The sequence below is a fragment of the Prionailurus bengalensis genome, chromosome F2 (assembly GCF_016509475.1).
Source record: "Prionailurus bengalensis isolate Pbe53 chromosome F2, Fcat_Pben_1.1_paternal_pri, whole genome shotgun sequence".
Lineage (NCBI taxonomy): Eukaryota > Metazoa > Chordata > Mammalia > Carnivora > Felidae > Prionailurus > Prionailurus bengalensis.
In genome coordinates, this window is record NC_057353.1 from 67,399,654 (window position 1) to 67,405,401 (window position 5,748).

The following is a 5,748-nucleotide window of genomic DNA, read 5'->3' on the forward strand; positions in this document are numbered from 1 at the left end:
ACGGGCAAGGAGTAAGTGTTGCCTAAATAAAGGAAGGAACAGCGTAAGCACCATAGCTTTCTTCCATCCCTCTTGGTGCTTGTGATCCTAGTCTGGGCAAACAGTTGCATAATGGCCTTCAAAAAGTCTCCAAGAACTCTGGCTTCTCTCTCATTAGTTATTTACGTCTTAGAGTGGTCTCCCTGAGGCTTGCCCAGTCTCCTCTGCCTCGCTTGGCTTCTTCCGTGAGTTTCCATGTTCCTATTTATAAATCTCACTTGAGCCCAGCTCTCTGGGTCTCATTCTCTCCTCACTCCCTGCCTTCCTCCTACGGGCAGAATGCTTTGGTTAACCTGGAATGGCTCTCAGAGGAGGTACAGCTGTTCATACCAATGTCTTGTGGCTCCATCCAGTTCCCTGCCAAAGAGGCAGCAGCCTTTCCAGATTGCCTGTTTGGCTCCTGCCTCAAGGACAGAGGGTCACTTAGCAGCTTCCCTGTTTCATGTATGGAAAAGTCAAGAGGCTGCGGGAGCAAGTAATGGGGCTAGAGTCCCAGAGGTCCAGACTAACTCAGTTCCGGGCTTTGCAAGTTCCAGTCCCTAGGCATGGCTAAGCCTTGGACACCTCTCCTCAACCCCTAGGAAATAAACTATATGAGACTCTTAAAAATAGAGAACAAACTGAGGATTGATGGAGGGAGGTGGGGGGGGGTGGGCTAGATGGGTGATGGGGATTCAGGAGGGCATTTATTGTGATAAGCACCGTGTGTTGTATGTAAGTGATGAATCACTACATTCTACTCCTGAAACCATTATCGCACTGGATGTTAACTAACTAGAATTTAAGTAAAAAATTGAAAAGAAAAAAAAAAAACCCTAGAGATAAAGTCAGCCACCTTAGGCTGACCACCCAGGCTATGTGGGGTGCTGGGACACTGCAGTGATCAGACCAGTTCCTGTCCTTGCAAGGCTCATGTCCCCGGCAGGCAGCTGGGAAGGAAAATCATTAGTACGATGGAGTGTGACGTACCCAGGTTTCAGGCCACGAGCTGCACAACATAGAAGAGATTAGAATGCTCTGCACCTGCAAAGACCTTGGTTTGACTCCAGAAAATCCTCCAGGGCTCATTTACCGAGTACCCACTCATAGAAATAACTAAAGAAAATCCTTTAAAGTTATTATTTATAGTCACAGCAATTTTTAAGCTGGAGGAATCTTGAAGATAATCTGATCCCAAACCCTGAGTTCACAAGGGAACAAGCCAGACCTATAATTACACAATTAAATAACTGCTGTGGTGTGCAAACTGCCCCCAAAGATGTCATCCTAATAATGCATATCAGTTTCTGTTGGAAAAAGGAAAGAAATTAAACATTTATGCATAAGGCCTTGAACTACACATTCAAGTTACCGTTGTAAATGCGTACTGTTGTCACATTTAACTCTCCCAACAAGGACGTGGGTGTTTTTATTCCATTTCCAAAGGAGGAAACTGAAGCACAGAGACATTAAGTGACAGCCCAGGGTCACACAGCTGATAAATGACGGGTTGGGGATTTGAACTGGGGCTTACTTATCTCCAAAGTCTCTCTTCCTATGAGAATGGACATGTATTTGAACTACTGTCAAAAAACCTGGCTCCTCTTTTTGAATCTAGCACTAACAAGTTATGTGAACTGGGAAAGTTCCTTTCATTTTATTGGGACTGAGTTTCCTGTTCCATAAACAGAATTGAGCGGGGTCAGCGATGGCAATATATGAGCCACCAGTGGCCACCCTCCCATCCTCTGCCCAAGGCAGATACGACTATATGATCAAGGCTCCATTTCTCCCAGAGCTCGAATTGAGTCACGCAATCAGTAGCAATTTATACAAAATAAAACTTATTTGCCACCCTCTGGCTCTATGAGCTCTCAGATCTTTTTGCCAGTTCTATTTAGTCTGTGCACTCTGGCCCTGGATTTTTGTCATTTCTCCGCAGTGCCGGAAGAAAAATGGGAACAGCTTATCTGCGATTCTGCAGAAACCGCCAGAGGCAGAGCCCTACTGTGCTGGCTGATGGCAGAGCTGCGTGCAGAGCTCCAGAGCCGAGGGTCTGCTATAAGTGTGAAGGGTTACAATTCTGCTCCACATGATGGAAATCTTCCCTTGTGCCTGACGTTTACTTGGATGTCACATCGCGCTCTCATGAAATGAATCTCTATTGCTGAAATGGCTTAGTACCTACAATAAGGCAGCCGGAGAGGTACATGGAAAAACACCGCCGTCCTCTCACGCGGACTGGCACACCAGCCAGAGGGATGGGGTGGGGAGGTGATGCGGGACAGTCAGAGTTATCTCTACTGAAGATATCCAGAAGTGCCCAGCTATGTCAGGTGGTTGAGCCTGGGACAGGAGGTGACAGGAATGGAACATCAGAACAACACTGACATCTGACGCTAAGCTGACAAGTGACATCGCATGCCATGTGCTGGGGACAACAGGCAGTGTGCAGATCTGAGGGAGCAGTGCACCTGGCCAAGTCACCAGGTTGTCCAGACCTCAGCATTCAGGTCATCCCAACCTGCCAACAGCCACCATGAAAACAGAAGTGGTCCATTCTTCAAAGTGTGTATTTGAGCGCGGTGTCAGACCCCATTCCCCATCTTGGCTACTCGACGGCGGTAGTTACTAGAAGAACTCACGGAGGCTCTTTAGGTGACTCAGAGAAAACAAACCGCTGTCTCCAAGAAAGAGAAATCCAGATCTGCCCCCACCTCAACTGCTCTAACTCAGCAATTCTCCAAGTGTAACCCTCCAATCAGTAGCATGGACATTTTTTGCCATCCCACCACATCGATAGTGTTAATTTAATATGCTTCCATTCTTACAAGGGTCCACATTGCATAGTGAGAAGCCCCAGCCCAGGAGCTTGGTAGAAATGCATTCTCTGCCTCCACCCCAGACCTCCTGAATCAGCGATGCCGGAGTAGGGCCCAGTGGGCTGTGTTTGACCCAGCCTTCCAGGTGGCTCTGATGCCTGCTGAAGTTTGAGAATCACTTCCCCCGCTGAACAAGCTGACCTTCCAGAGCACGGGGAATTCCCCCTTCCCTCCCTCCACCCAACTCCACTTGAAGGGGGAAACCTCCCCTCTGGTCCTGGGCCCCTGAGGCAGGTGTGAAACGGTCTGGCCTCAGGACTGGGCCATCCCTGATACTGGAAGATAGGTCACTGTGGCCCGGGGCGTACTTGTGGGCTTAAAATGATAACATAAATCCGGTACTTGGGAGGGACTGAGGTGAAAGGAAGAATAAGCCTCCCCTTAATCTCCTTAATGTTCAGCCACTATAATCCTATAATTACCACCAATAAGCCAATAACAGCTACCATTTACCTGGATGTGGTCACGAGCCATGCACTGTGGGGAGCACTTTACACGTATCATCTTTCAGCAAATTTTGAGGGATATGGCTTTATTTTACAAAAGAAGAAACTGAGGCACAGTGAGTTAGACATCTCATTGGAGGGCGTTCAGCCCTTCCTAAGTGTCAGAGTTGGGACCTAGCCCCACATCTGTCTGACTCTAAGTCTTGGCCACGCTGCCTTAATCCGATTGCCAGTGTCCCTTACCACCACCAGCCCCACAACACTCTTCATCACGGTTGATGTGGGGCCAGAGGAAGACCAGGAGTGTGAACTTCCTTGCACTTCCACGGTAGTGCTTTCCACTAGCCTTTTTAAATACTCATCCTCTGCGGCCCGGTCCTCGCGAGGGCACCCCTGTATCACACTGATTCCCTTTGTGGTTTCAGGAGCCCACTCCTATCTGTGCACGGTCCAAGGAGAAACCAGGGTTTAGCCCCAAACTGGCTCTGTTGCAAGTCACATTATGACGACATCCCAGGGGGATGTTCCTGCTAACAGAGACAGTCGGACCCCGAGGCACGCCCCTTCTCCAGCTTCCCATTATCACAGGAACATCTCTGCACCCTTGCCTCCTTCTCCTGAAGGAAACTAAGGCCCTGGGTGGTTGCCCGACCTGCCCACGGAGGCCAGGGAAACAACAGAGCGAGAACCAGACTCCAGGTTTCTGAATTCCCAGCCATTCTCTCGCACGGCATTGTTGCTCTGGGAAGAGAGCTGGGAATCCTGCGTCTGGCTGCCTGGGGGGCACAGCTAAAGGTCAGAATTGTCTCTTTGCCAGCCAGGGATGCTCGCAAGCTACTACGCATCGCTCTGGCTGCTGCCTGGAGAAAAGCAGCTAATGGTTATGGTGGTTGGACACAGTGAATCTAGAACCGGGCGGCCTTGGCTCAAATCCCAGATAGCAGTGTACCTGTGGCTGAGTTACTCAACCTCTCTTGAAGCCTCGGTTTCCTTACCTGTAAAATGGGGTAACACCTTCACGAGGTTGTTATGAGCATGATCTGTGTTATAGTTGGCCCTCTTCGTGTGTTTTCTCCTTGGATCTTACAAAAACACTTTGAAGTAGGCATTATTATCCCTATTCACATGAGAAGAGACAGACACAGAGCTGAGAAATATCCTGCCCCAGGTCACACATGGCCGTGATTTAATAACTCTTACTTTGGGCCAGGCATAGCAAAACGGGGTAGCTACACTTGTCCCTCATGTAACAAAAGGTAAGGGCTGAGGCACAGAGAGACTGAGCTGCCAAGATCATAAAGCTAGTAAGCGGCAAAGCCACAGTATAGACCAGGCAGCTTCAGAACCAGCGCTCCTGACGGCCATTGTCACCCCATTTCTCTGTCCCCCCCATGCTACCCAGTAACGAGCTGTGGAATCGGTCATTTCATTTTCATGGGAAAAGAGGCTCTTCTTAACTTTAACAGCTTGGGTCACCCGAGGAAGAGTTCTAAATCACATCATCATCAAATAAGGGAGTCTAACAGTCCAAATAAGAGCTGAGTGTCCAATTAGAGCTGGGTGGCTCAGGAGGACACTATTGGCATTGTTTGAGATGGTTCTTTGCTGTCATGTGGTGATCGAACTGCAGGCGCCTTGCAGGACAATCAGCACCCCCCCACACACACACAGAATGCCAGAGACCCCCTCAAGCCAATGTAATACCCCAAACCCACCCCCCACGACTTTCACAGGGTTTCTGGGAACAGGGGAGGACCCTGCCCCAGGTGAGAACCAATGAAACAGAGGGTTGCCTACTTCTCTCTCCTCTTTGCAAGAATTCAGTTCTCCAAGGAATTAGGAGAGAGCAGAATCGAACCGGGGACAGCCACCGGTAGGAGAGTAAGTACTAAGTACCAAATGGAGTGCGGGCAAGCGCCAGGCTAGGGAGGAAGGGATGCTACCCAGGTTCACGGTCAGGGCCGCTCTGTGGCAACGACCTCCTCTGCTTGGAGGTCAAGACAGAGGAGGAGGCAAAGTGGAGAAGGGGTGTCATGTAAGTGACATCCTTAGCTGTTCAGTGGCTGGGGGAAGGCTACATATGGCAAGGCTGGGCACAGGGGGAGAGGCCCCAGGGGTGGAAGTCAGAATGCCAGACCCGGGTAAGCTGTGGCACCGTGGTCAAGTCACCTACCCTCAGTCCTCAATTTCCCCAGCTGCCTACTGAGAGTGTCCTCCCTCCCCATGTCCCAGCTCAAGGGACATCAGGAACGTGAGGGCACCCGGAACAATGAATATCTCTCTCTGGTAGTTTTCTTTGTGTCCAAGGCAAGTCGCTGGGCACTGAACGCCATTTCCTTTTGAATATCTGTCACCATTCATAGAAGAATGAACTGTTTGCCAGGCCCACACTCAATGATTCA